We start from the raw sequence: 25,248 nt of genomic DNA, 5'->3' as shown, positions 1-25,248 counted from the left end.
TTTAGAACCCTTAGAGAGACTTTAGTCCCATCTGTCTCAGATCAGTATTCCAACTCACACCACCACAGAATCATTTGAATTTGCCAATTTTAAAAATAAACAAATTACATTTTTAAACCCCCATAACTGTAAACACATAAATCGCTTACTTTTTGTGTACAAACCATACAATGAAACAAAAACTCATTTTCTAGCTCATAAACAAACTGGGAGCTTGTTAACTGTGATTTATATTAAATCAGGCAAGACCCAGCTTGTCAATTGTGATGAAATGCTGCCATCCACAGGCTGGTGTTTTCACTTAAGTTTATTTCCTCATTTTATGCCTTTAAATAAAGTACATATTGATTCAAAGCAAACAAAAACAATAGCAGGCAAAATGCGAATTCTTTAATTTTAGGAACATAAGTTCAATAACGGCAGAACTCACCAATCTTCAAACTGTTTATTTCCATCAATACCCACTTCACAGGTCATTGTATCATGGTGAATGCCAAATTCCATTTTTATCATGGGATTCTGGGATTTTTAACCACTATTTGGAGTTGCATTCTATTTATAAATTACATGGGTGGAATTTTACGCTGGCAGGGTTTTACCGTCCCGCCGAAGTCAATGGACTTTTGAGCGGCTCACCACATTTTACTGCCCCACCCCCACCACAACAGGGCCATTAAATTCTGCCCATTATTTCTCCACAGTAAACAATTTTCAACTATGATAGGAAACAGAGTCATAGGGCCTGAACTTCCTCGGAATGGTGTTGGATAGCCACTCTGCGCCCAATTTCTTATCTGAATTTTTTTTCCCCAGCCTGTTTAGCCCGACCTTCCAGTTCAGGCCAGGCAAGATCTGGGCAGTACAGCGTACTCCCGGGCCTAGCGTCAAAGTGCAACTGAGTCGAAGGGAATGAGACCGCACTCCTTTTTTTAAAAAAACAGCCCTAGCTGTAGGTTTTAGAAGGTCTAAAGGTCCTTGATAGGCCAGAGGGAAGGTAAGTGTCTAAGGTAAGTGGATAGGAATTGGGGGGTGGAGGTAATTGGAGGTTTGGGTGGTCGGACGTCAGGTCTCGGGGGTGGGGTAAGAGAGAGAGAATGTGCCCCTGTAGGGGGCATGGAGGGGTAGTCAGGGGTTGGGGGAGATCCCAGGGGAGCCAGGGGATAAGGGGAGTCCCCTGGGGTGGGTCAAGGTCAATCTGGGTCTGTACAATAGTTACCCAGAAGTTAGAAGTAATTTTCATCCTAACTTTTTCTGGGTAGCTATTGATGTAACCTAGCTGGTCCAGTGCAGTTGCCCAGGGGAAGTTTGCACTTCTGGGCTACTGCCATGCAAACCTTACCTGGGAACTTCTGAAAGGGATTTCAGCGTATCTTTGGGGTACCACCCCCTCCCCCATAACGACGGATGCTGGAGAGCTCGGAAGTTACAATCCATGGAGTCATTACAGCATTCGATCCACTGAGTCCATACCAGCTCTCTGTAGAGCAATCCAGTCAGTTACATTCTCCTGTTCTATCCCTATGGCCTTGCAGGTTTGTTTCCCTCAAGTTTCCATCCAAATTCCTTTTGAAATCATTCATTGTTACCACTTCCATTACCATCACAGGCAGCAAGGTCCAGGTCATTGCCACTTGCTGTGTAAAAAAATTCATCACATCCGTCCCTGCATTTCTTGCCCCAAACTTTAAATCTGTGTCCCGTAGTTCTTGTACCATCATTAATGGGACCATTTTCTTGGTCTACCTTATCTAACCCTGTCAGAATTTTGTATGCCTCTATCAAATTTTCCCTCAATTTCCTTTGTTCCAAGGAGAACAAACTCAGCTTCTCCAAACTAACTTTGTAGCTGAAATCTTTCATCCCAGGAACCATTCTGGTAAATCTCTTCTGCACCCTTCCATAGACCCGCGCATCCTTCCATAAGTGTGGTGGCCAGAGCTGTATGCAATACTCCAGTTATGGCCTAACCAGAGCTTTATAAAGGCTCAGAATAACTTCCCTCCTTTTGTACTCAATAGCTCTATTTATGTAGCTTAAGATCCCATATCCTTTTGTAACTGCTCACTCAAAATGCCCAACCACCTTCAAAGATCTGTGCACATGCAACCCCAGGTCCCTTTGTTCCTGCATACTCTTTAGAACTGTGCCATTAATTCTATATTGCCTTACCCTATCCTTTCTGCCAAAATGCATTGGTTCACACTTCTCTGTATTAAATTTCATTTGCCACTTGCTGCCCAGACTTCTAGCCTATGTCTTTTTGATGTAGATTGGTATCATCCTCACTGTGTGTCACACCTCCCAGTTGGAAAAAAAAAGTGGATTCAGCTAGCACTGAGCCTTGAGGAACACCACTGTCTACCATCCTCAAATCTGAAAAACATGGCTGCCAATGGTGGAGTGACAGCAACTAGGGATGCACAAGAGATGGAAATTGGAGGAACACAAGGATGTAGAGCTGGAAGAGATTACAGAGATAAAAGGGGCTGAATATGAGTATGGACATGAGGGAAGTTTTGCACAAGTTCAAACTTATGGAGGGTACAAGACAGGAGGTCAGCCAGGAGAACATTGGAATAATCCAGTATCAAAGTAACAAAGACATGACTGAGGCTTTCAGCAGCTGATGAGGTGACAGAACAGGAAATCTGAAACTAATCCATTGCAGAAAGTCTTAACACTAACCTGACAGAACAGTTTTTTAATCCCCTTTTTTCTAGACTCATTTTTATTTTTCATCCACTTTGTTTTTATTTATGGTTTTATCCTCCTTTCTGTCCCATTTTCTATCCCTTTTTCGTTGGGGCTAAAGGATCCGGGTTGCACGCTTGTTTTGGGGTAACCGAGTTGGTACAGAGAGAGAGAACATCAGTACATTGTTGTTAGGATAAACACATGCTGTTTATTTACAAACAAAACTCAGCAGCTACACTTGTGTGCTCACAACTCAAAACTCTGCCTTCACTCTTCAGTGTCTAACTCGAGACACTCTCTGAGATAGCTGTGCTACTCTGCTATCGGGTATTAATATCATGTGATCTTACATTACAACACTTGTCTTAAAGGTATATTACACATCAGATTACTACAAAAGGATTAAGTGGGAACACAATCTAGAAATCCTAAAAGTTGAAAGGTACTGTTGGTATAAACACAAGCAGGATATCTGACTTCTGTGTGCACAAGAAGACGGATTTAAAATGAATCAAATTAAGTGAGATTAAAATAAACTATTTTTCTTTGCAGAGTACAGTTACATGAAACCGATTTACAGTACAAGTAGTCGTGGTGGAAGTACTAACTTCTTCAAAATAGATAAATATCACATTTTTGGACAGGTTACAAAGATAGGTATCGACTCAGGTGGTGAAATACTGCTAGGGGACCACTATTCCTGTCTTGTTCAGACAAGCTGGAAAAACATATGTAAAGGCAGCAGACCAGTGTGGAACAGTAGAGATGCAAATATAAATCAAAATTTTGGAGTTTAATATTAGGTGATCAGGAATTATATTTGGAGAATCTTTCCTCAAAAGATTATGTGGTTGGGATAGAGTCCGTGATAAGATGGGTTGTGCATCATCTGTATTAGAGACTTTGATAAGTTCTTATTTCTTATTCCATATTTAATACTTCAACGTGAAGTTTGCTTCTGTCCAAAAACAAATGAGGCCTTAGAAAATCTACTGTTCAGTGTTTCCACAAATAGAATAGCAAGGGACTTTATTCTTGATATGTAGAATAATCTGGTTACTTTAAAGTAGACAAATAACATTTTTTGCAGCTGTTGTTTCAGCTTGACAAATTCTTTGTTTTTGTTCTTACCATCTTCTTTTGGTTGGAAGAATTGACTACTGAAATGATTAACTTCTTTAGCTGCTCTACTTTAGGCTTAATTGTTTTGCATCCAGAAGTATGAGGTGGATTTGCTCTTCAAATTGCCCCATAGAGCTACAAATTCCATTATTGGATGCATGGACTTTGAAGAACATTGAAATTGCTGCCCACTCCCCCCAAAACAAAGGGCAGAGAATACCTACTTTTCCAGGAATTGAAAAGGAATGTTCTACCCACGTGTATTCAAACAGAATGCTGCTCATGTTGTTTAATTTGACTATACTATTATGATCTATTAAATATGCAGAAGGAATTTGCTTTTTAGTCGACTATCAGAAGGCAAATCTTTTCCACTTAGCCACCACCTTTTTCTGTAGATTTTCTCATCACAATGGTTTTAACCAATGAAGGAAGATGCAATGCCTGCAGCATTTTCTGCCAATAGCCCAGTTCAGCGCCAGGAAACAGAAAAACAGAATATTACAGCACACAAGTAGGTCATTTGGTCTATCATAATTGCTACTATGGTTTTTTTTTTTGCAAAACCATGTTAATCTGAAAGCATAACAGAATGGAAAATGATCAAAACCATAAATTAACAAATCTAAAATGGCAGAAATGCACCAATAGACTGGAATTGGGGTGGAAGAAAGACTGCTCAATCTTTATCATAAGTAAGGCTGAAGTGGAATGACAGAAACAGAAATGCCAAATTTATTCTCCCCTCTCAGTATATAATTTTAATACTATGAATACTATGTGTTTCACCCTCCACAAATGCAGTAATGTCACCCCATAAAGATTTGATAAAAATCCAGCATAATTTTGCTGCACAATCATAATGATTAGAATTAATGCAAGAGTAAATAATTACAGTCCAGGAATGGACTCTCGTGGAATATGTCTTTTAATTAGTGGCCATTAAAACACATAATTCTTCTGATGCAAGTTAATTAGCTGACATTGACCACGTTATTCAAATTGGTTTCAGCTGTTAAAAATATGCAAATACAAAAAAAATCCTCCATTAAACATGCTAACAATATTGGCAGTTTTGCTTAGCATTTGCTGTTTCTTAAAAATCACAATTTGATCTCCATAAATCTAAACACATCAGCATGTTAACTCATTCTTCAGGATCACTCAATTCCCATCTATAGGTCACTACTGAAAGCCAAATCATATTAGTCATTCTAGCTAGTAGTTCTTTTGGGGGAAATGAGAAAGAGATGATGATTATCAGTTCTTAGTAGTTTCTGATCCAGCACAAAAGTGAAAGTAAGCATCTCCAACCACAGGGATCACTGGAAACCCAAGCAGCAAACGTGGCCAGATTTGCTCTATTCTCTGGCAGTCAAAGTAATTTTTTTAAAATTCATCTATGAAATGGGAGAGTCGCTGCCAAGGCCAGCATTTATTGCCCATCCCCAACTGCCCTCAAAAAGTAGTGGTAAGCCACCTTCTTGAACCCCTGCAGTCCATCTGGTGTAGATACACTCACAATGCTGTTAGTGAGGGATTGTCAGGCATTTTGAGCCAGCGTTAGCGAAAGAGCAATAATATAGTTTCAATTCAGATTTGTGTGCAACTTGGAGGTGAACTTGCAGGTAGCAGTGTTCTCAGTTGTCTTCTGTCCTTGTTCTAGGTAGCAGAGCATTGGCAAATTGCTGCAATGAATCTTATGTCACTGTGCATGGGTAGCAGGGGAAGTGAATGCTTAAGGAAGCGGATGGGGCGCCGATTAAGTGGATTATTTTATCCAGGATGCTATCAAGCTTCTTGAGTGTTGTTGGAGCTGCACTCATCCAGGCAAGTGTGGTGGCATTGTGCCCACAAACCAGCCTCCATGGCCCATGAGCTGAATGGTGCCAGGAAGTCCACATGTTGGCCAGTTGCAGGAAATTACACACCAATCAGCCTCCGCTCCTGCCCCCATACTGGGATGAAAATCCTGCCCGTTCTCTTCTGCATACAAACAAACAGCCTCTTTTTTTAAAATGAAACTTACTACAAAATCTTCTTGAAATTTCTTCTCTGGGTTTTCTTCAAATACTGCCAGATAGACACTAATGAACACTGAAAGGAAACAGTGCTGTAGCTGGGCTGACTAAACATATTTCCTGGGAAATTTTCCCCACCTCGCACGCTTAAGACAGCAGGATCTGCCAACAACCAACACCCACAGATCTGGGCAAAAATATTGAGCCCAGGCTTCTGGGAAATGCTATAGCCTACAATAAGTGATGCCTTATTTTGTACAGTAGAGATTTCTGATAATAAGTAGCAAATGATACATTCCTCCAAAAGTGCTTTTGAGTGATTCAGTTGGAACAAGGTGTGTGTTCAATTGCCGTTCTGTCCCAGTCACTTCCCCAACTCAGGCTACTTGTTTGTTCCATTCCTGCATGCACATGCCACCCAAAAGTCCTTCCGCAACACTGGCCAGGTCCCTACCATGTATGACAGCCTTCACCTGCTACCTGACTATGTCACTGTGCATAGTTTCTGTTGACACCCAATGAACATCCCACGTCAGCCGTTGGCAATGCAGCTTGCAACTCTCAACAGCTTCGACCCTCTACTCTCTACTTGCCAACTGCCATTCATTTGCAAGAATGAAAAAGAACGAGAAGCAGAAAAGCAAAAGAGACACAAAGAGGAGGCTGGGCAAAACAGGAAGGAAAACATAGCAACATGATATTTATTAAGTCAAGAAAGTGATTGTATCATCGGGTTTTGTCTGAGTAATCATAGGAGGGCTACTAAATATAGTCACATTATATGGAGTGTATGCTTTGTAAGTTTCAGGCACCATAAAACATTTAAGTCCACACACACTTAATAAATGGATAAGAGTTGTTCTTCTACATTACATGGAGATTTACAGGGAAATCGAACTGAATGTGTCTAAACCACTTACTAACTAGCACAACTACTCAATCATCCCTCTCAAAAACAAATAAAATTTACTACTAGAAAAAAAGCATTGAAAAACATATACGCCTTATAAGTTCTGTTCAGTGCTTTTCTTCAAAACAGGTTCATTTCTGTAACCTGAATAAAGTGAACAAGGTAATTTTAATTAAAAAAGACATTTAATACTCAAGGATAACATCCAGGAGTTTAACAAGGGTCCTCATAAAGTAACATTAAATTATTTCTCCCATAAACCTTAACTTGTGCCTGAAGCAATTGGAAGTATTTTGCCTACAGCCTGACTTTTTTGCAGGAAAACAAAATTACAACTTTGATTTCTTGGTTCACTATCAAAAACTATGGTGCAAGGCAAATTGAAAAGTATGATTTGGCCTCTGGGGACTTCATTTTTGAATGTGTGAACTCTCACAAATCAGAAGATAATCTAAATGAATTGCAGATTGGATTGCTAAAGATGAATTTTGATTTACAACTTTAGAAATATGAATATAAGACTGCAAAAGAGAACTAATTGGATTTACTGATTTACTAAGAGGCTACCAAAACAACCATGTGTTCAAACTACTGTGAGTTCAAAAAATTCAAATGCATTGGAAATGACAACTAAACCGTCACAAAATCTCTACAAATTTAAATAAATACTGAAATACACATGGTTATTTCACCTAAGAAAGCACACTACTGTTTCACAATACTCAAGGTTAAAAATAATTATCCAACTGTTCGCCCAAGACAAATATATAACATGCTACAAAAAGTATGGTCATTACCCAGAGCTTTGGCATTCATTACTCCAGGCAAACCCAGGGAAGTACTTTTCTGTCAAAGAAATATGGAGATTTTTTTTCCCCAGCTCTGTGTTATTGAACCCACTGTGGTGCATATAATGTGATCAAGTGCAATTCATTACAGTACAGTGATGTACTTGTGCCTGAAGCAATTGGAAGTATTTTGCCTACAGCCTGACTTTTTTGCAGGAAAACAAAATTACAACTTTGATTTCTTGGTTCACTATCAAAAACTATGGTGCAAGGCAAATTGAAAAGTATGATTTAGCCTCTGGGGACTTCATTTTTGAATGTGTGAACTTCCACAAATCAGAAGATAATCTAAATGAATTGCAGATTGGATTGCCAAAGATGACCAAAAGAACTTCTAGTAATCAGCAGTGAACCAGGGGCCAATTTTTCAAGAGGCTGAAGAACATTATTATCTTAAAACAGACATGGTGTGAACCACATTCGAACCTGACTCTTGCTCTTTGTTGCCCAAATTCTTACTCGCAAAGACCAATCATCATTTCCTTTTCAACGAGCCATTTACCTTTATGTATATTTTTTTGCCATTTATGGTTTTCTCAATTTTTCTTTAGAACATTTTCAGCTTCTGAACATGGCTGCTAAGGTCAGTGACAATGAAGCAGAACAGGCCCACGAAAGATCAGAAAATTTGGCTCAGGTTCATATGGCTGGCCTGGTCCAAAAATGATCCTGCCAAAAATTAATCATTGTTACATTTAAATATTATACTGCATTTAAGTGAAGTATGGTGCAATTTTCCATCCAGGGAGAACAGAATTGCACTTGGCAGTCCCTTTATCCACCCGAAATAGCCAGGGGATGTTCCGCACATCATTGAGCTCAGTACCTAAGGCTTTAAGTCCATTTTCAACTTTAAAGTACATTCTTAGTACAGACTTCTGTTATTAAGTGTTTATGAAATTCATTTGTTTCTTTCTCCAAATAGTACATAATGTATAGGTGGAATCAAGACTAGCTGATTATTACCTAATTCACCATCTCAAATGCAACAGAAATATTTACAAGACTTTAGCAGAGGGGTGTGAAAAAAAACTTGTACTAAACAAACTTCAACAGGGGGGTCAATGAAGGAGCAAGCAATCCAAGTGATGAATCCCATGGCAGTCAGCAAGTTGATTTAAAAATTAATCATGCTGGTTGGTTCTAAAGCACAACAAATAGAATATTTCATGGTTGAATTAGTACAAGATGAAAGAAACATACCAGTAAGATAGCACCAAAGCCAAAATATTAGCACCCTCCATAATGCAAATGAGCATATTGCAGACCATGACACACACAACTAGCTCCTCATGGTTACTGAGCTGTCACCCAAGTTATAAAGGCTTTGGGGAGGGAGTTCCTACACAGCATGGCTAGCTCAGTTGGTAGATAGTGGCACTCTTAATCCCAGGGTCATGATTTAGAACCCCAGCATTGGATATTGAGTTTTCTTCTTAAATGTTTTAACATTTATTATTTCTCTTAAATTTTTAAACAGATTTCTGGGAAAACATCTGTCACTCCCAGGCATCTTGTATTCACTACTGGAGTTACTATTTGAAATACAGTATTGCTCCATTTAATAATTTGCACGCCTTTCCCTAAAATAAAACCTCCATCATAAATAAAGCTCGAAAATAAGGTCCATCATAATTGTAAAAGGAGGCAGTTATAAGACACCAACTTGCAAAAAAATGCAAAACTCAGCAACAGAAAGCAGAGCTGTACCTAAACCATCTCTCACTTAAAAAAAAGTCACAGGCTGATACTGGCACTGCATCTGCGCATGTCCAGGAAGTACTCCCCCTAGTGTTGCAGTAATAGTAAACACAGCCTTACTTGCTGCACATACATGTAACAATCACATCACACAGGAACACAATGTCACCTGACAAAATGCAGCAAATAGCAACTACATGGCCATCCTCAACACATGTATTCACATAGCACTTTTCATGACCTCAGGATGTCCCAAAATATTTTACAGCCAATTAAGTACTTTTGAAGTGTCACTGTTGTAATGTTGGAACACGACAGCCAAACCGCGCACAGCAAGTTCCCACAACCAACAGTGATAACTGAACAGTATTCTCAAACTGTGGCCTAGGCAGTAGCTTATGTAGATTTATCACTTCCTTGCTTTTATGTTCAATTCCCCGAAATATATAAACTTTTCAGGGGGTTTTTTGCCCTAAATATACTACTTCACATTTAACTACATTGAATTGCATTTGCCAGTTACCTACCTACTTTACTAAATTATCTATGTCATCTTACTGTCTCCAACATTCTCTATCACAGTTTGCTATGTTTGTAGGCAATAAACCTGCTGCAGGTAGCTAAAGCACCAAATCTCAAAGTGAGCTTAAGGGAATATGAATTGCAAATACACAGCAAAACATTAATGCACCAGAAATTTTAAACTTATCTTCAGAATCCTGTATCATTTTTCCTCCAATAAATATATACCAATAACAATAATGAAGAACCCTAACAATCTAAAAAAAAGACAATGTTATTGCATTGAAAATATACAAGTTACAGTGTCAAGCTGGTCATTAGATCAACGAAAGGTGTTTGAGAAGATAGACGTAGAGATGTTTCCACTTGTAGGAAATTCAAAAACTAGCGACCATCAATTTAAGATAATCAATAATAAATCCAGTCGGGAATTCAGGAAAGTGATCTTCACCCAAAGGGTGATAAGAACGTGGGACTTACTACCACAAGGAGTAGTTCAGGCACAGACGTCTTTAAGGGGAAGCTAGATAAGCACATGGTGGAGAAAAGAATAAAAGAATATTCTGATCGGGTTTGAAGACAGGTGGGAAAAGACTCATGTGGAGCAATTATTTGATCTGAATGGTCTGTTTCTATGTTGTCATAGAGACAGTGTCATTTACAGCATAGGAGGCGGCCATTTGGTCCATCGATTCCATGCCAGCTCCCCATACAGCAATCCAGTCAGTCCCACTCGGACCCTTGGCCCTGCAAGTATATTGCCTTAAACTGCCTTAACTCAAGTACTTCAAGTGCCTAGACGTAATTGGGAAAATTTTATCTTGGAAGCGGATTTAAAGACAGGGAGTGAGCAAAATTGGAGAAAAATGCATCACCAATTCCCAAATATGTTCCCGCCTCCACCCACTTTTCCCAGGGGCAGCTTCTGTGCAGTGACAGCAGCGCCCAGCAGCGTCAGAAAGCCAATGAAATGGGCAATTAACAGCAAATTTCAAAGGGCAATGGACGGGCCCCATGCTGTCAGGACCTCGGCTACTCAAAAGGAGGTGGTTGTAAAGTGGGAGATCGGAGAAGCATGAAATGAAGATGCAGTCTGACTGTTTAATGGAGCAAACAGCAAGCCTAAGGACATCTGCAGGCAGAGACTTGCCATTGCAAGAGCACCTCCTAGCATGCTCGAAATGCAGAGATGGCTGCCAATTCCTTCAGCCTTTCCTCACAGCCATTTTAATTTGCCATCCTTTGAAGCTTTCACCTCAGCAGCACTGTAACGCTCCAGCCATTGTAAAGGCTGCCAGTGAGCTGATTGGTCCTCTCTCTTCCTCTCAACACACCCATCATCTTGAATTGAATGGCGAACCCTGTGGCAGCCTACTAATTGATCACCTTCCAGAAAACTAACCCGGAAGCACGTTGTTCTGACAGCTGGGTTACACGGCAGCTCAACAACCAAAAATACTCTATGCCCAAAAAATTCAGCCCAATGTAAAAATTATATTGATTTAAGTATCACAAGGGTATCATGTAAGTATTCCACTTGAATAGTGTTATCAATGAAAGTGATTAATATTAAATTCAAAAACAAAATTTTTCACAAAAACAAAATGAATTAAACACAAATAGAAACTTGAAACACTTTGGTAAACAATGGTAAACAAGCGTCTCACAAATGAGCAATGTCAGAAATACAGGCACACTGAAAAAAGGTGGAAATACTTGTGAAAAATTGTGTTTTCTCTCTTACGTTTCTTTTTAAGTTCTTTCTTTTCCCTTGCTATTTCCGTCTCCCAGTCTCTTGCGATCGTGTACAATCTCTTGTTTTTGGTCGGCAAAGCTATTTCTCAGTACTTCTCAGATGCACTAAGCTGTCTGTCTTTTTTCCCCCGATTCCAATGAATTCATCTGCAACTAAAAATGATAAATCTTACAGCATTTCAACTAAAGTTCATTTTGAGCAACAACTTTTTCTATAGTAAAACTTTCATTTTCACATGAACCATCAGCTTTGGGAACATTTCTTCTGCCACCCGACTCACATTACCAATAGAACTTTGCTTTACAAAGGAATACACAAAATTCTCAGTCATACCCTGAAGTAAAAAATTGATACATCAGCTTCAGAATTTAGAATTAATACATTAGCTCACTTACAAACAATATTCTGTGGACGTTTTAAACTGTTTGTAGCTATATTATGCAGAAATCCTGTATGTAATGCTGCAGACATTTCTATTTGCATACTGACTGCAGTGGAATAATAATAATGGTCCCAGCTGGGATAAATTATCCAGAGTACTGAGTAGCAAAAGCCATGTTGTGCTCAAGTACCCACATCCTATCTGGGACTTCAACTGTGAACAATAAAGTCAGTCTATAAGCAGAAAGACAGCAAACTGTTGCTATCAATGGGAATACACCAACTGCACACCAGACAAAGCATTCATATCAATGTACCAAGTTTAAATTTTCCTTGATTTCTTTGTGCCTTGAGATTTTGATGGCAATCAATGCACAGCAAAACAAAATCATAAGTGTTCTAATTGTTGAGGTTGAAATGTACAGTTGGTTTACTTAAAATTGTTCTGTTTTGGATGGTATAAATTACTTCACAGCAATGTGTGCCTGTTGTTCTAAATTTGCAAACATTAACCAACTGGAAAGATTCCTCTGCCACACCAAACCTGGATAGTGAAGGGCTAATGTCAATATATTGGGAGTGTCTAAAATGGACATAGATTAGCTCTACTGTCTGCCCAACCAGCTTTGTGATACTTTAGAAGTGTATTCAGTATAGTTCCACATTAAAAGTGAAGGTATAAATTGTCTGCAGCCACAATAGCGGCTATATGCAACCGTCATAAACACAAGAAGTCAGGGACGAGGAAAGGCTACTGAAGCTCATGCCTGTTGTATCCCAGCTCTCCCATCCCGGCACGGAACATTATTATGAATGCATCCGTTTTGATTTATCTCCACTACCCTACCTGGTAGATTGTTCCAAACATCTAAAACTCAATGAATAAAGAATTTCTTCTCAATATTGGTTTAAAATTACTTATAACTATTTTCCATTTATACTTGCTGCTTCACCAGATTGAGTGTAACTTATCCACACCATTTAATATGATATTAGTAGATTTCCAGAAGTTTTTTTTTACAGGTAGTCTGGGACCTGGAATGTGTTTTCAATGCCACAAGTGGTCCTTCTGCACACTAAATGTGGCATTCTTTTACCCAGAGCTTTAAAAAGTAAATTTCACATAACTGAAATCAGATAATATTACAATACAGAGACTTGCAAAGAATAAAAGATATACAGCTGTATTACTATTTACCTGACACTTTAGAAAACTTCCTCCCTCTTCAAAATGATTTTTCAGTTCTCTACATTAATTATGATCAGATTTTTTTCCTATTCCATAGTTCCTATAATGGATTTGTAGTTTTTGCTGAAGGACTGATGCATCAAAAAGGCCTTTGCAAACTCAAGTTTCCAGTGACTAGGATCTTCAAGAGGTGGCCCTTTGCCACAGTCCATAGCTGCTGTGCTGCCTGGCTGACACGACCCATTTATTTCATTAACTAGCTGAATTTAAATTCAGTTGGGATCTGAATGCATGTCTCTGGATCATTAATCCAAGCCTCCAACCCAGTAACATAACCACTATACTACAGTATCCTACTATAAAGCAATAGGCTCAACCTTGTAAATCCCTCTGGCCTGGCTTGGCAGAATGCTGATGCAGAGATTCACAGACCTCAGTTATCCGCAAATCTGCTCCCAAGCAGATTACTAGTCTTAGTGATGGAATCACCAGAAGTAGAATGCCTTAAGTGGGCACAAATGAGTCTGTTATCTTGGAGGGTAATACTGCATCCAACATATTCAGTAACCCTGTACAACTGACGGTACAAGTGGCAGAAAGCAGCAGGTTCAGCCAACCACTACAGCAGTAGATGAGACTGAATCAGTTACAGGGCCACAGCATGTAAAAGATCAAAAGGGTAAAACACCACACAAATCTTAACCAGCCGTCGCTGAGACCCTGAAGCCACAATCACTGCCCTTGATATGAAGGCCGCAAATTGGCGGAGCATGGCATCAAGGAGCCCTAGTAAATCTGAAGTCAATGGGAATAAGGACGAAAACTCTCCAGTGGCTGAAGTCATGCCTAGCACAAAAGGAAGATGATTATAGTGTTGGAGACTGATCATCTCAGCCCTAGGACATGACTGCATGAGACATACAGGAGCCTCAAGGCAGTGTCCGAGGCCCAACTGTTTTCAGCTGCTTCAATGACACTCCCTCCATCACAAGGTCAGGAGTGGGAATGTTTGCTGATGATTGTACGATATTCGCAACTCCACAGATAATGAAGTGATCCGTGTCCGCATGCAGAAAAACCTGGAAAGCACTCAGACTTGGGTGGATAGGTGGCAAGTAACATTCATGCCACACAAGTTGGTGGGCAATGGCCATCTCCAACAACAGAGTTGTCGCTGGGTCAAAACCTCCTCTTAACAATGGCATTATTGTTGTTGAATCCCCTACCATTAAAATCCTTGGAATCACCACTGACCAGAAATTTAACCGGACCAGACCAGGTCAGAGGCTGAGTATTCTGCAATGAGTCACTCATCTCTTGGCTACGTAAAGTCCATCCACCATCTACAAGGATAAAGTCAGGGGTGTGACTGCATACTCTCCACTTGCCTGGGTGAGTGCAGCTCCAACAACAGTCAAGAAACTCAACATCATCCAAGATGAAGCAGCCCACTTGACTGGAGCTCTAACCATCACCTTAAACATCCACTCCTTCCACCACTGGCTCGTTGTAGCAGAAATATGCATCATCTAGAAGATGCACGGCAGCAACTCATCAAGCCTCCTTCAACAGTTCCTTCCAAACTCATGACTTCTATTGCCTGGAAGGACAAGGGCAGCTGATGCAGAAAAACACTACCACCTGCAAGTTCTCCTTTAAGTCACACAGCATTCTGAATTGGAAATAGACTACCATTCCTTCATTGTCGCTGGGTCAAAATCCTAGAACTCCTTACTCAAACAGCAGCACTGAGTGTGCCCACAGCAAAACAACTGCAGTGGATCAAGGTGGCAGCTTACCACCTTTTGAAGGAAATTAAAGATTGGCAATAAATGCCTGCTTTGCCAGCAATGTTCACATCCCAAGAATGAATAAAGGCCAAAAAGCACATGGAGTCCATCCACAAGGGAAATCACTCAGAAGGAGTAATCCACCATACTAAATTGAAACACCATGGTTGAATATAATCACTTACAGATCATGCAAAGTAGGGAAATAAAATGGCAAGTTATGGGTACTTAGTCCCAGACTTTTCTGTGATTGCGTATTGATAACTCATTCTGCACAAAGAATTGGCATTATAGTACTTGAGAAAGTGAGAGTAACATTATTCAAGGCATTTACCCAAATGTGTGTTGTGCAAGCACACCAATAGTCCTATGAAAAAGTGAAAAAAACTACAGATACTGAAACCTGAAACAAAAATATAAAATGCTGAACAGATTCAGCAGGTCAGACAGAGAGAAATAGAGTTGTGTGTTTCAGGCCAATAACCTGTCGGAACTGAAAGATTTTAGAGATGAATAGTTTTTCAACAGTTGCAAACCAGGGAAAGGGAGGCAGGGAGTAGTGACTAAATGAAAAGTCAAATGATATGCAATCATTTTTGACATTTAATCACTGTACTTTATCACCAACATTTCCGTTTTGTTTCTCATGTCTCCTCTTCCCTGGCTATGTACTTGCTTAAAAGTTGCTCATCTCCCAATATCTTTCAGTTCTAATGAAAGGTCATCGACTTGAAATGTTAACTTTCTCTGTCCATAAATGTTAACTCAGTGTTTCAAGCATTTTCTATTTTTACACCAATTTTTGTGCCTACCCTGACATAGCAGCAGCTATATTCTCATTGTTTTCAGTTTGGCCTCACTTTTTCCATGATGAGGTATCTTAAAAGTTCTGTAGCACGCTCTGATCTTTTTCGCACAACACGCAGAGGTAGAAGTAGGCAGTTTGTGAGAAGGTGGCATAGTGGTAATGTCATTGGACTAGTAATCCAGAGGCCTAGGTCAATGCTCTAGTGGCATGGGTTCAAATCCCAACGCTCTAGTTTGCAGAATTTAAATTCAATTAAGAAAATCTGGAATTGAAAATTAGTTTCAGTAATGTAACCGTGAATCTATCAGCAACTGTCATAAAACCTCATCTGGTTCGTTGTCTTTTAAAGGAAGAAAATCTGCCATCCTTACCTGGTCTGGCCTACATGTGACTCAAATGTGGCTGATTCTTAACTATCCTCTGAAATAATCTACCAAAACACTCAATTCAAGGGCAATTGGGGATGGGCAACAAATGCTGGCCTTGCCAGTGACACCCACATTCCATGAAGAAGAAAAAAATCTCTCTCCCTGGTTACTGTCTCAGGTTGAAGCAGGATTTTTGCAACATAGTGTGCTCTTCGGTCAAAAGATAAATTTCTAACCCCACATTTTGCCAATTCTGAAGACCACCTCAAACTTCACCTGCCACAATCCCTGCCTCAGCCCGTCAATGAAACCTTCATTCATAGCTGCAGACCCTATAGTTCCAATGCTCGCCTGCAAGCCTCCCTAGCTCTATTATAATTTCAGTTCATTCAAAACTCGGCTGCCCATATCCTGCACCATCCATCACACTCATTAGCCTATATTCTGTTCTCTAACCCTCCACTGCCTTGAATTTAAAATTCTCACCTTCATATACAAATCTTCCTTCGCCATGCACCTCCCTACCTCTAACCATTGCCAGCACTGAAATGCTGTACAGGTTTTCACTGCCATCATCAGTTCAGTTAGGTTATTTGAATTGATATGAATGGGGAACCCAGACTGCATCAGTATAAAGCACAAAAACTGAGTAAGATTAGGTTGTGCACAATTTATTTTCATAGAGAACCATTAACACTTCAAATAGATTAAAAGTGCACCAAGTATGAATTTGCTACAGTGTTTCCAGAAGGAGCATAGTGAGTTTCTGAGAGTTGAAGGCACCTCAAAACATTAGAAGGTAGGTGAGGGGTAGTTATTGTATTTATTGATAGTTGTGATGATAGTCCTGTGAAACTTGTTTTAACTGCCTTTTGGGGGACAGGGAAGGGTTTTTCCAGAGGTTTTCTTTTCACTAAATTGGTTGCCCTTTTTTTCTCAAGCATTTTGCCTCTTCTGGGAGATGATGTATCTGGGGCATGGACTAAGGCAGGGTGGCAGAGGTAGTAATCGTTCAGCAACCTGATAATCATGTTGGGTCTTTTTCGGTCGTTTTCATGTGTATGTATTTTAAAATTAAGAAGTAGTGATGCTATCAATCCTTAAAACTTCAAAGCAACACCAATACAACACAATTTATCAGCGGAAATTAATCTTTGCCGTGTTCCAAGCTACCACACTATCTTGGTCAGAGGTGCCATGCAGTCTCCATTTACCTGAGAGCTCAGAGAGTTCATAACCAACTGTATACACCTCAAAGTGCTTCCTTTGCCAACTTCCTTCCCCCAAAACAATTAAGCACTGAAACAAATCTTCCACAAACCTTAATCTGAATGCCCTCTGAGGATTCATTTAAGGAAAATCAGTTGAATTTTTTAAATTAATGTGACCATCCACTGCACTTACTACTGTGAACCTACTGTGGAAATTGTCTGAACCACAGAACTAAAGTTATGGCACAGAAAGAGGCCATTCAGCCCATCATGTCAGTGCCAGCTAGAAAAAGATGAAAAAGAAACTAGCCGCTGATTTTAATGCCACTTTCCAGCACCTGGTCCATAGCCTTGCAGGTTACAGCGCCTCAGATGCAGGTCAAAGTTCCTTTTAAATGATAAAAGCAAAATACTGCAGACCTAGATAGGTTAGACAGGAAAGACTTGTTTCCTTCGCTAAGGGGTCAGTTGCCAGGGGGCATAGATTTAAGGTGCTTGGTAAAAGGAAGGGGATGAGAGGGGATATGAGGGAAAACTTTTTTATGCAGAGGGTGGTGGGCATCTGGAACTCACTGCCTGAATCGGTGTTTGAGACTGAAACCCTCAACTCAAAGGTACCTCAACCCCCTCTCATAGCACCTTCACATGCAACCGCAGAAGGTGAAACACCTACCTCTTTACTTCACCCCTCCTCTGTCCAACGGCCCAAAAACAAAAATAGCTGGAAAAACTCAGCAGGTCTGACAGCATCTGCAGAGAGGAAGACAGTTAACATTTCGAGTCCGTATGACTCTTCATCAGAACTAAAGAAAAATAGAAATGAGGTGAAATATAAGCTGTTTGGGGGGGGGGGTGGGACAGGTAGAACTGGATAGAGGGGCAGTGATAGGTGAAGGCAAAGAAGAGATTGCCAAAGATGTCATAGACAAAATGACAAAGGGGTGTTGACGATGATGATATTAGCTAAGGAATGTGCTAATTAAGGGTAGAAAGCAGGATGAGCAAGTGACAGATAGCCCTAGTGGGGGTGGGGTAGGGAGAAGGGAATGAAATAGGCTAAAAGGTAGAGATAAAACAATGGATGGAAAAAATATAAAAATAATAGAAATAGGTGGGAAAAGAAAAATACATATAAATTATTAGAAAAAAAGGGGGGATCGGAAAGGGGTTGGGGATGGAGGAGAGAGTCAATGATCTGAAGTTGTTGAACTCAATGTTAAGTCCGGAAGGCTGTAAAGTGCCTAATCGGAAGATGAGGTGCTGTTCCTCCAGTTTGCGTTGAGCTTCACCTGGAACACTGCAGCAGGCCAAGGATGGACATGTGGGCTTGAGAACAGGGTGGTGTGTTGAAATGGCAAGCAACAGGGCAGTCTGGGTCAAGCTTGCGGACAGACCGAAGGTGTTCCACAAAGTGGTCACCCAGTGTGCGCCGCAAAGTGGTCACCCAGTGTGCGTTTGGTCTCTCCACTGTAGAGGAGACCGCATTGGGAGCAGTGAAAGCAGTAGACTAAATTGAGGGAAGTGCAAGTGAAGTGCTGCTTCACTTGAAAAGAGTGTTTGGGCCCTTGGACGGTGAGATGGGGGGGAAGTAAAGGGGTAGATGTTTCACCTTCTGCGGTTGCATGGGAAGCTGCCGTGGGAGGGGGTTGAGGTATCTTTTAAATGAGTTGAGGGTTTCAGTCTCAAACACCGATTTAGGCAGTGAGTTCCAGACGCCCACCACCCTGTGCATAAAAAAGTTTTTCCTCATGTCCCCTCTAATCATTTTACCAAGCACCTTAAATCTATGCCCCCTGGTAACTGACCCATTAGCGAAGGAAACAAGTCTTTCCTGTCTAACCTATCTAGGCCCCTCATAATTTTGTACACTTCAGTTTGGTCACCCCTCAGCATCCTCTGTTCTAAGGGAAAACAAACCTCCCTATCTAATCTTTCCTCATAGCTGCAATTTTCAAGCCCTGGCAGCATTCTTGTAAATCTTCTCTGTACTCGTTCCAGAGCAATCTCCTTCCTGTAATGTGATGACCAGAACTGTACACAAGATTCTAGCTGTGCCTTACTAGCGTTTTATATAGTTTCTTCATCACATCCCTGTTTTTGTACTTTGATATTTTTGGCTTTTGTATTCAATATCTCATGGAAGACAACACAGGAAAACCTTACCAACTACCAACTCTCAGGGAGAGCAGACAGGGGCCTCAAATTAAACATCCCATCTGAAGGATGTCACCTCTGACAGCGCAGTACACTTTCCTCGAACTATGAGAGGGGTATTCTGGCCAACATTTATCATTCAATAAGCATAACTTAAAATAAAAATCTAGTTGTGATCGCATAACTGCTTGTGTTGTACGCAGTGATTTCTACAGTTCCTGCATTACAACAGTGGCTACACTTCAAGAAAGTACTTCATTGGCTGTAAAGCACTTTGCAACATCTTCCAGTTGTGAAAGGAACTACATAAATGCAAGTCTTCCTATTGTATTGTGATGTATGGTTAGCAAGGACTAATCAGATGATGTGAGAAAACCTTTAACTGGTCAATCATCTTCAGAGGACAAAACGTAGAGACCTGTGATTCCCTATATGTTCTTGGCAACACATCATGGTACAATTTATAACAGGCATTGGGGGGAAAAAAATCACTGCAGTTTTACGTTGGCATATTCATCTTTCATTTCACATTAACAAAAGTAAATATTCTACACAATAGCTAACAACAGTTTGACTCCCTGCATATTTTGGACAGTCAATGAACGAAAGAAAGAAAATGGAAACCTTAGTAAGTCCATATACAAAATGTATTTGAGCATTTGGTCTAAGTGTTAAACATTCACATAAAATCCAAAAACACAGTACACAGCCAAGTTCAGAACTACATTTAAATTCAGACAAAGCAATATTTTAAAGCCAGAAATGTTAAACAGAAGAAACAGAGACTAGATCACCATGCTGAAAAACCACCATAGTAACAAAATTTTACATACTCATTAGAATGTGCAAAAGAGACAGAAAAGTCAAGCACAAACTTAGAACATAACATAATTACTAGCCCATACGAGCATTTCAAGAAACACAGAAGGCCTAGTATGATGTTGCATTAGAAACAGAATCAGATGAACTGATTAAGCACAGGCAGTACACTACTTACTCGAAGCTCAAACTCTCAGCTGTCCAGGGATATACAGATTTCTTGCTGATTTCAGTATTGAATTTAAAAACTCAATGCATCACTTTAAAACAATTCTACATTATCTGGTTGACTGGATCAAGATGACCCAAACTAAATGCAATTTCACAGGATTGAAGTTATAAAGTGGCCTTAATTGTCCTCAAAATAGCTCAAATTTTAAAATATTTGAGATCAAAAGACGACCATGGCGTGAAATTTCTGTATAACTTTAGAGGCAAATTGAACACAAGTACAAAAGCTAGTGAAAACCCAAGCCAACAATTTTTACCAAAAATAGTTGTGACAGAATTTCATCCCTCAGTATTAACCCAATAGTCTTGTATTATGTGATTTTACATAACAAGGTTTTGGCTTACAAAACCACTCAACATCATTTCAGTTTCAAACAGAAGGATTATCAAACTGCTATACACCAATACATTTAATAGATTTCATATTTCCTCCTGGCTTTGGAGAGAGTCCAGTTGAAATTTACTCAAATGATACCAAAGCTCCAAGGGTTACATTGCTGGGACAAATTACAAAACCTAGTGTTATACTTCCTGAAATGCAGAAGATTAATTAGTGATTTGGTCAAAGATTTCAATATATTAAGTGGAACTAATAAGAGTGGATAGAGGGAAACTAATTCCCCTGGTTAGGGGGGTCTGACTAGAGGACACAGTTTAAAATTTAAAACCAGAGCATTGGAGGTGGAGAAGAAAAACTACTTTTATTTATTTAGCACCGTTAGGATAACAAAATGTTCCAAGGTGCTTCATGGGAGCAATATGAAGCAAAATTTGACTCTTAGCCACATAAAGAGATCCTTGGGCAGGCAGGTGACTAAACACTTGACAAGGAGGAAGAGAGGTGTAGGGAATGAATTCAAAGAGCTTAGGTGTTAATGGCATGTTAATTGCATTATTAAAGTTAAGGATACACAGGTGAAGGGCATTGATGAAGAGTACCTTGAATACAGAAGGAGAGGCTTGTCTCTGTAAGGAGCTAATTAGCAATTTGTTGATTAGTTTATTTTTACTGGTTCTCAAAAGAGTATAAGGAGAGAGGGCACCTTGAGATGGTATGCGACAGCAGTCGCTGGAACAGTCTTTTAATTTAATTAGATAAGTTTCTTTTAAAGATTTGTCTTTTTGTTACAGTACCCCTTTAAGGGGCTGTTAATTTATTAGTTAACTAGTTTATTTTATTGGTCTTAGAAACGCATATGAGGAGAGACTTGTTCGGCCTGACTGTCTGTTTCTTTTGTGGTTACGGCTGCACCTGGGTGTCCTCGGAGAGGGAGCATATAGCGTTGGCTGGTACACATGAGGCCTTCCGCGACTGGAAGGCACCACAGGAGACATCAACATCCCTCAGAAAATGATTTTAATTTAATTCGACTAAATTTTGAGTGTTGTTTGTTACAGTGCCCCTTTAAGGAGCTGTCAATTAGTTTTAGTTGCTACTCAAAAGAATATAAACAGAGAATTTTTTTGATTGCTTTTCGTTAGTGCCCCTTTAAAGGGGCTGTTAATTAGTATTTAATTGGTACACTCAAAAAAGAATATAAAGAGAGACTTTAGGATCTCAATAGTCTGCTCCTGCGTCTTGTCGAGGCAGCCATTAACAGGTCCAGGCAGCAGGATTAAGTCAACCATACTATCTACCTCTCTTTCACAGAGTTCTAATGACACAGAAGGAAGATATTCCGACAATCGAGTCCATGCCAGCTCTCTGCAGAGCAATCCAGTCAGTTCCATTCCCCTGCTCTACCCCTGCAAGATTACTTCAGTCAAGTTTCCATTCAACTTCCTTTTGAAAGCTTTCCTCGTCACCACTTCAATCAACCCTTATGGGCGCTGAGGCCCAAGTCATTACCATTCACTGTATAAAAAAAGTTCTTCCTCACATCTTTCCCTGCATCTCTCACCCAAAACCCTAATTCTTGCACCATCATTAATGGGAACAGTTTTTCATTGTCTATCTTATCTAAATCTGTCATAGTCTTGTACACTTCTATCAAATCTCCCCTCAATTTAAAAATAAAAACAAAAAACTGCAGATGCTGGAAATCCAAAACAAAAACAGAATTACCTGGAAAATCTCAGCAGGTCTGGCAGCATCGGTGGAGAAGAAAAGAGTTGACTTTTCGAGTCCTCATGACCCTTCAACAGAACTAGGTGAATCCAAGGAAGGGGTGAAATACATTCTAATCTCTAATACATTTTCACCCATTCTAATCTCTCTCTCCTCTCACCCATTCTAATCTCTCTCTCTCTGAACTTACTCCCCTCAATTTCCTTTGTTCCAAGGAGAACAGTCTTTTTGTGGTTACATCCAACCCAAATGTCCTGGAGAGGAAGTACACGGTGTCCACTGGTATGCTTGAGGTCTTTCATGACCGGTGGGTGCTGCATCAGCAGCCCTGGTAGTGAAATTCTAATTTGATAAGTTTACTCTGATGTTTATGTTTTCCTTTGCAACAACATGAAAGTAGGGGTTGACAATTTGTTTACTTATTGATTGCTCAAAAGGGAATACAGAAACACTTCTGGGACTCTTGGTGTTGGTTAGGGAGGAGGCAGACATTTGTAATATTGCATTCTGTAAATAAATTCAGTATTACATAAAAGATTGACATCTAGTTTCCTACTTTACCATCTGGCTTCAGAATGAATTAACATCAAGGCTTAGGCAACTTATGGCACAGCCACCAATGGAACAATTAAAATCTTGGATGCTCAAGAGGCGAGAATTAAATGAGTGAGGATACCTGGCAGGGTTGTGTGACTGAAGGAGATAGGGGATAGGAAAGGGCAAGGCCATGGAGGGATTTGAAAACAAGGATGTGTAATACCCAGTGAAGGTAGATCTGCTCTTAACTTCAAAGATGAACTGTGTTAGTATGGAAGTTTCCAGAACTGATTTTTATTTTTTAAAAAATGGACACTAACAAGCCAGCAATGATGGCTGCCAAGGGGTCAGGCGACTGTTGCATATTCAACACAGACTATCTCAAGCTTCCGGAAGGTTCCTAATTGAATCCACCTGGGTGGGAACCCCACTTGAACAGACAGACCCAGCCAAAACCCCTCTGTGGAATTCACACCTGCCATTAATCATGATTTACTCCAAACTGAAAAATTAATGGATTTGTATGTTCCAAATTTCTCTCTCCAAGTTTGCAATTTAACAAAAAGAGAATTGCAGAAAACCAGTTAACCACAAGTAGGTGTGAATGGCCAGCATACATCTCCATTGCATAGCTATGACTTTTAGCTTTAAACCATTCTGGGTGGACAATAGCAGCTAATCATATCGACAAACCAGGCTTCTGATACCAAAATCCTATATTATCCTAAGAACCAAAGAGGAAGAGGCAGTCTGCAATGAACAGACCAAGGCAGTAACACTGAAGCCATTTTTAAATTTGGAGGCTGCTATATCTTAAAAGCCTGATTCCTAATCCTAGTTCACCTGTAAAGAACAAAACAAAAACAGAATTACCTGGAAAAACTCAGCAGGTCTGGCAGCATCGGCGGAGAAGAAAAGAGTTGACGTTTCGAGTCCTCATGACCCTTCGACAGAACTTGCGCTCGAACGCAAGTTCTGTCGAAGGGTCATGAGGACTCGAAACGTCAACTCTTTTCTTCTCCGCCGATGCTGCCAGACCTGCTGAGTTTTTCCAGGTAATTCTGTTTTTGTTTTGGATTTCCAGCATCCGCAGTTTTTTTGTTCTTATCACCTGTAAAGAAACCTGACCTCCTGGTAAGAAAAACTACAAATGACTAACTTTGCGACCTGAACATCGATCTCTTGAAAGGTTTTTTTTTGTTGTTCTTTGACAGGATGTGGCCATCGCTGGCTAGGCCAGCATTTGCTGTCCATCCCCGATTGCCCTCGAGAAGTGGGGCACCTTCTTGAACAGCTGCAGTCCATGTGGTGTAGGTACACCCACAACACCGTTCGGAAGAGAGTTCTAGTGACGGTGAACGAACGGCGATAAAATTTCCAAATCAGGATGGTGTGTTGCTTGGAGGGGAACTTGCAGGTGGGGGCACTCTCATCAATCTGCTGCCCTTGTCCTTCTAGGTGGTAGAGGTCACAGATTTGGGAAGTATCTTCAAAGAAGCCTTGGTGAGTTGCTGCAGTGCATCTTGTAAATAGCGCACATTGCCACCACTGTACATCGATGGTGCAGGGAGCGATCATTTAAGGTGGATGTGGGCTGCTTTGTCCTATATGGTGTCAAGCTCCTCGAGTGTTGTTGGAGCTACACTCATCCAAGCAAGTGAAGAGTATTCCATCACACTCCTGACTAGTGCCTTGTAGATGGTGGAAAGGCACCATCAGGAGGAGTCAGGAGGCGAGTGAGTTACTTGCTGCAGAATTCCCAGCCTTTAATCTGCTCTTGTAGCCACAGTATTTATATGGTTGGTCCAGTTCAGTTTCTGGTCAAGGGTAACTCCCAGGATATTGATAGTGGAGTATTTAGCAGTGGTAATGCCATTGAAATATCATGGGGAGGAGGTTAAATTCTCTCTTGTTAGAGATGGTCATTGCCTGGCAACTGTGTGGTGCAAATGTTAATTGACACTTAAATCAACCCAAGTCTGAATATTGTCCAGCTTTTACTGTATATGGACACAAACTGCTTCAGTATCCGAGGATTTGTGAGTGGTGCTGAACAAATTCCCAATTCTGATCTTATGATGGAGGAAAGATCAATGATAAAGCTGCTGAAGATGATCG

General features: G+C 40.3%; 1 protein-coding gene across 2 annotated transcripts in view; it reads right to left on the bottom strand.

The window, feature by feature from the left end:
- LOC121289185 (zinc finger protein 644-like) overlaps positions 1-25,248 on the bottom strand; it is a 131,127-nt gene that overhangs the window by 52,042 nt on the left and 53,837 nt on the right. Inside the window, exon 2 of one of the 2 annotated variants that reach the window (XM_041208374.1) lies at positions 11,563-11,726. The exons of the other annotated variant lie outside the window; for it this stretch is intronic. The gene's annotated coding sequence lies outside the window, so the exon portion shown is untranslated. The remainder of the gene's footprint in view (positions 1-11,562; positions 11,727-25,248) is intronic. 2 annotated transcript variants of the gene reach the window in all.

The sequence above is a fragment of the Carcharodon carcharias genome, chromosome 16, assembly GCF_017639515.1.
Source record: "Carcharodon carcharias isolate sCarCar2 chromosome 16, sCarCar2.pri, whole genome shotgun sequence".
Lineage (NCBI taxonomy): Eukaryota > Metazoa > Chordata > Chondrichthyes > Lamniformes > Lamnidae > Carcharodon > Carcharodon carcharias.
The sequence above is the reverse complement of the archived record's forward strand: the minus strand, read 5'-3'. Positions and strand labels throughout refer to the sequence as shown.